This window comes from Anomalospiza imberbis, chromosome 2 (genome assembly GCF_031753505.1).
Source record: "Anomalospiza imberbis isolate Cuckoo-Finch-1a 21T00152 chromosome 2, ASM3175350v1, whole genome shotgun sequence".
NCBI classification, from domain to species: domain Eukaryota; kingdom Metazoa; phylum Chordata; class Aves; order Passeriformes; family Viduidae; genus Anomalospiza; species Anomalospiza imberbis.
In genome coordinates this window covers 65422358-65434267 of record NC_089682.1, presented here as the reverse complement: position 1 = coordinate 65434267, position 11910 = coordinate 65422358, and the positions used below count along the sequence as shown (strand labels likewise).

Below are 11910 nucleotides of genomic sequence, written 5' to 3'. Positions count from 1 at the left end.
CAAAAAAAATCCTTTAAATAGTATCACTGTCTGAAGTCCATTGAATATTTTGAGCAGACTTCCTTTGGTTATGATGGGAAAAGCAGATCTCTAGACCACAAGCAGTCAACAGAACTCATAAAAGTATAACTGCATAAAAATTTAGTAGGATTCATTACTAAGAGAATTGTCCAGATTGCAGAGGGGGTCCTTGCAAACTTCCCAATGGAAATTAGTTCTCATCTTCAGCTCTTAGATTATGGGAGACCTTGAGTGAATCAGTAAGGACTTTTTGAACTTGATCATATACAGGAATTAAATAGTATGTATGCTTTAGATGTGTGCTTCTCTACAGTTATTTCATTCAAGAAAAAAAAAATGTTTTAACAATGAACTTAGTTTTTTATCACATTGTTGTCCCAAGCAATGAATGAAGACATGAATGAGAATACATATTGTTTGTTTTGAAATAGTGGTATTAGGATTTTCTTTTCATGGGGCCATATAAAGATACATATATATAGGTCTATACATAGGTCTATATACATATGACAGTCCTATGTGTACACATGGTAAAGAACTTGGATTTGGCCACAGTTTTGCATTTTTTAGAGGGTTTTTTTTTGGTTGGTTTATTTTTTTTTTGTTACAGTGTATTTTCAGCAAAATATTTTTTCTATTTCATATTAAAACTTATAATGTTTCACTGAGTAATATTTTCACTGGTTTTAGGTTTGGGTAATACCCTTCTGACATTGTGTTTTCTGATAGCGGTAGTGTGGTTGTGCAGAAAAATGATGGGCCTCATTTATTTAAATTGCTTGGAAAGTTTGGGAATTATTTTGACTTCGGCACTTATTCCAAATCCAGGTATGGTAGTACCACTTAGATTTAGCTAATTTATCTTCATATCTTTCATTAGTCACAATTTCTTTTGAATCTAAACAGTCATCCAGCCTTTTCTTTACTTTAGTGGACCAGAGTACTGCCTTTTAGGCTTGAGGAGCAGATGCAGAGCATCAGCTCTGTAGTGTGTCGCAGTGTAACAAGCTCCAGGCTCTGACGTCAGTGACACTAGAGCTGTTCTTGAAAGAACATCAGGTGAGGAGGTGGCCTGTCTGCTATGGGCATGGCTTTGAAATGTACTTATTATGGGAAATCACCCAAGGAGGGGGGGACTAAGAAAAAGAGAGTCTTAATCCCATTGATAAAGTGTCATCAAATCCCATTCTTTCAAGGATTTAAATAGATAATCCCAGGCAGCCCTGTTGAAGAGTTTTTCTCCACCTATTGATAACACTACCAGAAACTCCTTCCAGTGCTGTGACACTATAGTTGTGTGTCAGCTTAACTGCTTGCCTGCTCAAATTTATGGAAAGCTGTTTGTAAAAAGCACAGCATTCCCTCACCCACTGAATATATAACAGATGCAAAAATACACTTGAGGTTATATATACTAGAAGACTAAACTGTTCAATTTGACACATTTAGCTTGTTGGCAATGTGCTTTGTTTAAATTAAAAAATAACACTTTGCTAAAAATGATGAAGTAGAAAGCGGCATTGAAAGAAAGTATTAATCATAATTAGTGTAGTGATTTGCTCTTTATTAACACTGTTGCATCAGTAGCCTCAGGCCCAAATCCAGATTGCTGCCCCATTAGGGTAGACCAATGCATATCAAATTACCAGTGAATTAAAATGCACAACGTTACTATACACCAACACCTAATAGAACCGTTCCCTTCTCCAGAAAAGCCGACTCTGCTTTTTTATGTTTAGATGGTAAGGACCCTGGTGAATGACTGGGTTTTATTGTGTTTGTACAGCAGAGGAAACCCCACCACCCATTAACAAGTCCAGAGAACTCTGGGTGCTTCCATTCCTGAGGTTTTGGTTTCACTGGTGGGAGAAGGCTCTGCCTGTGCTTGGTCATCTGAGACACCAACAAAGCCACGTGTTTGTGTGTTTTCAAGGGGCCAATACCACTGGGGATGGTAGGAACATTTTGTACAGAGTGTGAAAGAAGAGCCAGTCATGGTGTACTCACAAGGGCAAACTGCAACAGAAAAAGGTGAAAAATATGTTTAGCTGTGTATTAGGCACTTTTTCCCACATTTCACATTAATTATTTTGAAACATTGGCTACTCCTGCTGCACGTTGCAGGGAATCCACAGCTAATTATCAGACCATTGTTTTTGTATGCCCTTTTGCTTGTTATAAATTAGTGCAAATCCTGCTGATTCACTAATTTTGCTCCTCAGAGGGTCTCAGAGTCACACCTGAGTTTTATTGACTAATATTTCTTCACTTCATTTATTATATTTAAGTAGTTTTCAAAGGCTTTTGCAAAAGACAGCCTAACTCTGCTAATGCAGCTGTATGGGTCACCTCCACAGCTGCAGTGGGAAGTTAGCACTGCTTGGGATGAACGAATGGAAACACCTGGGTGGTGTGTCCTGAAAGTGCTGCTGGTTGTGGGAAGACCAGGAAGTCTTATGGCTGCAAAACTGTAAAGGCTTCCAAATAATAACAAATCAAAACAAACCAACCAACCGAACAACAACCCAACATCAACTAAAAAAACCCCAAACAACCAAATCAAAACCAACCTCAGAGGTTTATATTTGAAAAACAAGATTTAAAAAAAATCCAAACTATTTTGTGTGAATCTGTAGCCAAGGCCCTAGATGAAGTTAGGTAGGAAATTCCAAGAGAGTATGCCTGTGAGATGTCTATGCTCTCATTCTGCTTGAGAGACAAATAATATCAGCAGATTTTTATACTCTCACAGGAAAATGAGGTTTTTCCATCTCAGCATGAAACAAAGAACCTGCAGGTTAGACAAATACTGCAATTCTGAGAAAAAAATAAAACAAAACTTTTATTACCCCAAAACCACTGGGAAAAAACAAAAGCAATCTTTTTCTCTAAAATGTTGCTTAAGTGGGAAGCGTAGGAGAGTTTCTCTAATGTCTCAGAAAAGCAGTATTTATCTCCTTTAAATAAAAACTCTGTTCTGTAGCTTAGTGATCAGAGTTCTACCCTGGGATTTTGCTTCTTCTTCCTTGAAAAACAAACAAACTGAAAATTCAGGGGAAAGATACCTAATGTCTGTCTCTTTTTTTCTTGGTTTATATTAAGGTTTTAACTTTTTGAGTGAAAATGTGTATATGGCTTCACTTTTCTCTTTCTTGGTTTTTGTAAACATTTGACAGGTGAAGTCTTCCATAAAAAAACACGATTCTGATTGAAGTGCAAAGGGCAAAATTGTAAGAGACCAAATACTTCACTGCTGCAGAACCATCTTCCCCAGATATGTCTGGAACACAGAGTGAGACAAGGTAATGTCTACAGGGCAATGTATCCAAATGTCTGTGAAAGCCTTGTCCTTAAGACAACAGTGTTTTAAGCTTGTTGAAGTTCAGAATTTCTTTTCCACAATGAGTCTTCATGTATTTAGAATAATATGTAATGACAAAGAACAAAAATTGTCAAGTTATTGATTGGGAGGGTGGGAGTTAAGGACATGGGGTTGAATCATTGTCAGCATCAGAATGTCATCTCATAAAGAAGTCTGTGCTAGTTTGGGGATAATGTGGTTCATGTTAGATAATGAAATGTGATTTCAAATACAGAAGAGTTCAAAATGATACCTGAAAAGATATAAACATTGTGTTCCAAAATTGCCCAAATGTTCTATTGCCTCAGCTGTCTTTTCAGACCTAATTTTGTCAAAGTTGACATTCCACTTTAGAAACATTGATGTTGATGAAATGGCATTTTTGAATGACAAATGCTTGGAAATCTTTAAATTTGTTTCACTGGGACTGTATTTTATTTATCTACTGATCTTTGATCCCTGAGGTCCTGAGGATCAAGAGAAATTAGAAGAGACTTTCTCAATAACTTGCACTAAGTACTTATGATCTCAAGGACTTGTTACTGCACCCTTCATTTTCCGTGCACAGCTGTCCTGGTGAAGTCTTCTTCAGCCCTGTAACTCATATATCATTTGTAGAGTGGAGAAAGAGACTTTGCATCACAAGAGTGAATTTCTGTCATCCAGAGATGTGTATCAGCTTTGTACTTGTAGAGATTCTTACAGCTAGTTGGTAGTGAATCAAAGACTTCTGATGTTGAAAGGAGACTGGTATCACTCTTTGGCAACACTTTGGAAGTTTAATCCTTCAGAAATTGTATCATCTCAGTTTCTGATGAGATTAAATGAATTTTTAAAGTAGTGCATTTTGATGAATTATGCTATTCCAAAAACTAGTAGACTTTTGTCTAAAGAAGAGACGTTTAATTTAAAAAGTCACTATGCCCTGCACAGTGGTTGACTTGCAAAATTCAGCATACTGGGTCCATTGCTCCAGACTGCACAGGTTTCTGGGGCTTTTGATTTGCCTTTTTGTTGTTTATTGAGCTGTCTTTGTCTTGACTCATGAGTTTGTCCACTTCTGTTTTTTCCTGTTCTCCTCCTCAGTACTGGTTTGGAGTGGAGTGAACAAGGAAGGGCTGAGCTGCTATTTGGAGTCAGTGCACAACAACTAAAGATTTCTATTCATTTTTAACTGCCAAAAGTTTCATTTATGCATATCAATGCTGAAAATTTAGCAACAAATTAAAAAAAATATTTTTAAATTTCCTTTTCTGATTTAAAAAAGCCCCAAAACAATAAAGCAGTTAGGCATCTCTGGGAATTTTGTGAAAAGTAAGAACATGTTTTATTTCAGAGGCCGGCCTTTGCTGTTATAATGCTGCATGCCGGGGAGGGACCATGGTGGTCTCTGTTGAGGTTGAGTTCATGTGGGCAAGCATACTGCAGGAGCAAAGGGATGGGGACCCATCTGATGGTGGTACAGTTTGTGCTGGTGTGGCTGAACTGTGTCTGAGGTTAGTGTGATGCCAGCCAGGTGCTGGGGAGGGAGGCTGCCAGGTGTTAACTTGCAGGGCATTCCAGCAGAGCTCTCTGACATAGCTGCAACCTCACAACTGCAAGTCCTGTGGGAAAATCTGCTCATTGTTCACTGTAACATGAAGTGAAAGCACTCAGAGCTCAATCTTCTTCTTCTTCAAAACAAATTGCACTTGTTCTTAAGAGCAAATTGTATCTATCTGAAAAACTGTAACCACAGATCAGCATAATTCTATGGAAAATTAGCCATGAAGTTAAATTAACTAATGTGTGCTGCTAAATGTCATATTGCATATTGTGTCACATCTTATAACATATACTTTGGTTCTTTCTACAAACAGACCCTGCTCATAAAGCAAAAAATATCTTTATAAGTTTGAGTACTGCTGATAAAGATAGATTTTCATAATGAAACTGAGTCAGAAAAAAGAATAAATCCTTCCTATTATTTTCTCATGTTGTTTAAGTTTTTCTTCTAAAATTCTAGAACAAAGTATGCTACCAAAAATGGGGCTCCCATTCTCCTATTACTTTACCTTTTTCTCATAAAAAAAAAAAATTAAATCACATGAGAGAAAAAATCAATTTTTGCAAAGCCAGCACACCCAAGTTTTAGGCAGCTCTACTGATATTGATTGAATACAAGAGGTGGAAACAGGCTTCATTTTATGTTTTTTAAACATAGCTTAGAAAAGTAATATATTAATGTCATGTTCATCATATAGAGAAGGAGCTGGGGCACGTAGATTCAAGGTCTCCAAAAGCATGTGTTGCAGTGCCTATTTTTTTTTCTTCTTCTTCTTCCAGAACTCCTTGTAAGGACATCAAAACCCACAAAGTTTCAAAATGTTTTACGAAAATTCTTGGCCAGATAGAGAAGTAAAAGCTTAATAGAATTCCAGCAGATTATGATTTAAAAAATATCCTTTTCCAGATACAAGTTTATTTTCATTAGTTTGTACATACTTCTCTTTGAACCAATTCTTCCTTTCTGTTCCCAAACAGCATCCAGCTCTTCTCAGAAAACAGAAGCCAATGGGTGACATGTTCCTGCTACAGATAGCTGTACAGATTTTCGGTTTAACTATTTAAGATGTGTATTATCAGTGGTGAAACTTTTGTTTCGCCAAAGTTTGTACAGCCTGTCTTACCTCTCAGGATGCTGAAGTCTAAACCCAGCAGTATTAGTAAGGATCTCAACTGATATAAAATCAGGCCTGACATACAGGCTATCTGCCTGAGAGGTTCCTTTGCTGGCTGTTGATCTGCTCCATATATAAACACCTAAGGGAGACTTCACCTTTCCTGCATCCTCAGAGGACAAGGGGACACTTTGTGACACCATGAGGAGCACAGATGTAGGAGTGGGGCAGGCCCTCTGTTTTAGAGGGAGAAACCACAGGCACACCTGCAGAGTGTGACTGTGCCTTAAGTCTTTCCCAAATTCTGCACTTAAACTCACAAGAATTGAAATAGCACCCTGTTGCTGGTAATAAATTATCTTCTTCTTTCTTTCCTTTTTGCTAAGCTACTGTGCAATTTAAATAATGAGTCTAGTTCAATAAGGGCTTTTGATGCTTTCAATGCTTTATGAGGAGATGTATTTCCCTAATTACTGAAACATACACTTGAGAAAAAAAAAAGAATAGGTGACCATTTCTAAGTATTCTATTCATGCTTTTCAGAAACACACAGTATTGTATGGATTAGTAGTTGCATTTCATATGCTGAGACATGTAATTGACAAATGATCCTTAATCTGAAATCCATGTAAAGGAATGAAACTCTTGCTTATCTACAGAGAAAAGGATACAGGTAATAAAACTATAAAATGTTTGTTTATTTGCCATCTGACAAGCATTTGAATTTTACTTCAGGGGTGTAGATATTGTTTCAGATAGATAGAATTTATATTGTTTTCTAGAAAATATGTTGAATCCAGGTATTCATATTCTTTCATTTATTTCTTGATGAGTTTGGTTTTCTATTATGTTGACAGAAATTTTGAGAACTGGTATTAGATATTATGAATTGCATTGCATTATATAGTGAAAAATTGCACATCCTGAGGAACAATGGTAGATGAGGACTTTGGAAGACAAGCAGCCCCCCACCCCATTTTTGTCACTGAGTCTGATGTCATAAATCTGCTTGGTTGTTACTGTGGGTGCTCAGCCCCTGTCTGGGAAGGGGAATGCAACACAAAATTACAGATTATAAAGATAATTTTACATGCATAAGCATTTTTACTTTACTGAATACAGCAGGTATTTAAAAGAATGTTTATTATTTTAGTATCTGTGTTAGGAAAACAAATTACCTAAAAAGAAATATTAAATTTTGCTAAACTGACTTGATTTTATTATCATGTAGCAAAACAGTTTCCTATCATTCGTGGGGATTAAGTCCACAGTCGCTGCCTTATATCCGTGGATGAGGCTCCCTGTCCACAGCATGAACCTGGTGCTTCCATATTGTAGTTGCTGTTGTGCCCTGTTCCTATGTAGAAAAATACAGTTTAGTATTGAACAGGCTTGTGAAAAACAGCTGTATCCTTGTTAGGCACCTTTCGATCCGTGTTGTGGGTGTGACTACAATAAACGCTCCCTTTGGGTTTATTTTATAGCCAAATACAGAGGGCTGGGTTGAGGGGAATATGACAGTAATGAGAACAATGAAAACAACAGATTTTAGGCTCTCATTCTGGTGTAGATATTCAGAACTAACCACTAACCAAAGGAACAGCTCCCTAGCATTGCTCAATTCTATCCACTGCTGAAGGAGCATAAAATGACTCAGATGAAGACTAAAATTAGGCTTAATGAATCCCATCCTAATTTTTACAGGGAATTGGCATTTGGGGAATGCACAGATGTTTTCATTTTAATTAAAATACCAAAATTAGGTTCTTGAAAATAATTTGCATTCCACAAAATGTTTTTGAATTTGCCTCCTCCTTCTTATTTTGAGACTAAAGTCTTGAATTTTTATGTCTTTCAATAGTTGAATTTCACTTACTACTGCTAATTATGGTTTCCTTCTTGTGCAACATCCTCCTCTTGATAGTTTTTTGAGTCTAGACTAGTCTAGTCTCTTCCTGAGATTGCTCAGACTGTGGTGGGGCTCCAGTATAGCTGACTGGAGCAGAGAATACTAAAGCTCTGCACTCTGTCAAGAGGCCAGTGAGTACTATTCACCACCCCCAAATAAAAGAGTAAAAATGAAAAATTAAAGTCTGTAATGCTTAAGTGAACTGAACTGTAACATTTTAAGGGTGCACAGTAATATCTTATATTTTTCCTTACAAAAGAAATAAATCATCCTAAAAATGTAGTAGTATGCAAAGTGGATTTCTCACACTTATTTGAGGAATATGAGTACATAAGCTTTTGTTTTAATTCGAATGAGTCATAAGTTTTTCATTTTCTTTTGTGACAAAGATTTTTCATTCTATTTATAGAATATATTCTTTTTTAATCCCAATTAGATAAGAAGCAACATCTCAGCATGGCATGAGTGATCTAGAATTATATTTGACAATAAAGTTTTTTAATTATAATTGTGGTCTGAGAAATAATTTTAAACTATATTTTTCAGGTTTTTTTTATATGCAGGAAAATTATTTTCTTTTTCTGAATTTTTAGACTTTTTGACTTTTAGACTATTTGATTGTGAGGAACACAGTTTACTTAGTAGTTTCTCTGTACCATAAAGACAATAATGCTCTCATCAATTCATTCCCTGATATCACAATGTTTGTGTGAAATATTTTTTTTCATAACAGTCTTTATAGGATTAAATTTCAGCTCACTCTTCATGTTCAGATCCAGAACCTCAGTGCTCACATAAATAGCAACATTTTCCTATTTCCCATCCTAACTTGACTTCTGGATCACTCAGTTTTTCTATCAATGAGGGATTTAGGGGTTTTACCCCTGTGCCTGCAAATCAGTGTACATCTGGGGACTTCACTGAAAGATTGGAAGAAGCATCACAGAAAAGAGGAAGTCTATTTACATTCCATGTACAGAATAGTACCTACATGATTTTTCTCAGTATTTCAAAGACTCCTAAAGAAATATTAGAGGTCTATGATCTGGAAAAGGCTGGAAAATACTGAATCAATTAAAAAATAATTCTGATTCTCTAGAACTTACTCCACAGCTATGTTTATAGGCAATATTTATATGCTCTGTGCTCTTTGGAAATTAATGTGTTTTATACACATTTTTTTCTTGTCTCATAAAGCAGTAAATCCAATTCCCTCACATCCTTATTTATGGGCTGTTGGTTTTTGCCTTTGGTTCGTTGGTTGGTTGGTTTGGGTTTTTTTTTTAGGTTTTTTTGCTTGTTTGGTTTGGTTTGGGTTTTTTTTGTTGTTTTGTTTTGTTTGTGTTTTGGGGGAGATTGTTTTTAATTTGTAGGTTTTGGTTTGATTTCGTTTTGGTGGAAGTTTTTAGGGGTTTTTGTGGTTTTTTTTTGTTTTGGTTTGGTTTGGTTTTTTGTTTGTTTATTACTATTGGTCTGATTTAATGTTTCTGGAGCCTAAATGTGTCTGTTCTGATGAATAAAAGAAAATTAAGGAGCAGCCCCTGGACCTGATGCCAGGTAGAACTCTTTGGTTCATATGTACGCTATGCCAGGGACAGCTCCTCTCTGACAGGCTGGCTACATCTACAGACATAGAGTAACCCTTGGCATGTTCATACTCAGTCAGTGCCCCTAAAATAGAAAATGCAAAATTATTAGCATGTGTTGCAGTAGTGCTAGTGAGAATAATTTAAAGTGCCCAGAATAATGCAAGGATTATATTATAACTTGATAGGGAGAAGTTTTTATAGCATAAAAATGAGACTATGGCTTCTGTGCACTGCCATATGGCATATGTGAATACTCAAAGGTATGATTCAAGTTTGGATAATATTTTAAGACTAAGGAGAATTGTATCAGATAGACGTTATGCTATTGTATACACATTGCCTAATGGAGAGAGAATCTGTGTGGCATTATTCCCTGAACTGGAATAGAGATGACTTGTGGAAAACTTGCCACAGTGCTTCAGGAAAGATATGGAGAGCCAGCTGACAGTTTAGCAGTGTGGAGAACTAAGTCTGACTTGTTTATAACAAGTTTTCCAAACTTGTTCCTGACTCTGTTATAGCAGGCAGTGTAGATGTATACTGAATATTCCAGATAAAATCTTGTCTGTGATTAGTGATTAATTTCTAGTATAGTTTGAAAAAAATATGACATCACTGGTATAGTCAGGAATCTGTCTTTATGTTGACTTTGTCATGATGGTGGTTCACCATTATTCTCCATTTGAGTAAAAAATTAGCATTCATTTCTAAATCTGTATCTCAAATTCCAGATAAGTTAGAATTATCCCTATGTGTCAAAGCATCTTAATCACAGAGACATTCTAAAATTACTGACAGTCATACAGCTATTTCTAGAGCATGTATTGTTTTCTGGTCCTTGAATGGACTTAGGATATAGGGAGTTACAAAGATTCTCTGGACCTTTCCTTGTTTCACTAAATCATATCTGTGGATTTTTGCTGAGATAAAACTAATGCTGGAAGACTTTCCATTATGGTCAGATTTCCAAAGAACCCATTAAAGCTCACCAAGCAAATGTGATCAGGTTTTCAGTGGGAAAAAAAAAAAAAGTATTGTGTATTCACATCACTGAGCAGGGCATGTTTAATATGAATATTAGGACGCTAAGTAAAAAAAAAGAGGAAAGAATTCACAATTTCAGCAGACATCAGGACTGCTGCAGCTGTTTAGGGGTGATACACAGGACTAACTGCATTTAATTACTGAAAGAGATTAAACATAACTGTACCAGTACATTTTGCAAAGTTCAACTGATGAGTTTCCACTTTATAGCCAAAATGTATTTTATTCATCTTGTAAAACAGGCCTAGTTGTAGCTAGACACACTCTTCAAACGGTGTTTATAATCACTGGAAAACTCCCCTAGAAAATTATTCATTCCCTTGGGATTCTGTATCTCAGTCTAGAGATGCCTGTCCTTCTCAACTAATTGTAGAAATAATCTACAATAGATAGCCTTCAGACCTGTCTAAATCAAGATAATTCAAGACATATGTGCATGACTATATGCCAAAATGATTATATCTCACTGTTTTTCTGTATCATAAATACAGAAAACCAGTGAGATATAATCATTTAAGGCATATATTTTTCCTCTGTAAAATATATTTTGATCTTTTGGTGTGTTAACAATGCTTCCAAATTTACAATCATCAAGAGTCATCATTAAAATGCCAATATTTTGTTTTCTGCCAAAAAACCCAAAACAAAACAAAAACAAACAAACAAAAAAAAACCACCACAAAAAACCCCCACCAAACTCCCAACTACCTGCAGCTGTTTTTTTGTAACATCTGCAAGCCCGCTGGAGTTGAACAGAATTGGCCCTGATTTGAAACCCTGGCGCACACCACTAGTGATTGGCCTCCAGCTGGAGTGGATGCAGCTGGTCACCACTCTCTGATCCTGGAAGCTGAGCTACTTTTCATTTTGACTCACTACCCACTTATCCAGACTAGACTTTATCCATTTGTTCATGAGGATTTAATGGGATACAGTGTCAAAATCTGAAGTGAACATGAACAAGAACAGTAATCTGCTGAGCCAATGATTTCTTTGCAAAAGTTTACCAGGCTATTCAGGCATTTGATATGATATACATGATTTGTATAAGATAAAACCCCAATATATGTAATTGATTTTCCTTTTGTAAATTCATGTTGACTAGTCTCAAAAGCCTTATTTTCCTTAATGTGATTGGAAATGTATTTTGGGATTATTTGCTTTTTCATTTTCCCTGGGATTCAGATGAAGTTAGTGGGATTGTAGTTTCCCTGATGCTCATTCTTGCATGTCTTCATCAGTTTGCTTTTCTTCATTGTTCAAGAATCTTTTGCAGTTACCATGATCTTTCCAAGGTAGCTGAGAGTGGCCTGCAACAACATTTTC

The 11910-nt window shown here is 36.2% G+C and overlaps 1 long non-coding RNA gene across 1 annotated transcript; it reads left to right on the top strand.

Moving 5' to 3' along the window:
- Positions 1-1923: 1923 nt before the first annotated feature.
- On the top strand, positions 1924-4272 carry LOC137466633 (uncharacterized). The gene is made up of 3 exons (XR_010995249.1): positions 1924-2052; positions 3198-3323; positions 4001-4272. It is a non-coding gene; the product is annotated as an uncharacterized lncRNA (long non-coding RNA).
- Positions 4273-11910: the final 7638 nt, after the last annotated feature.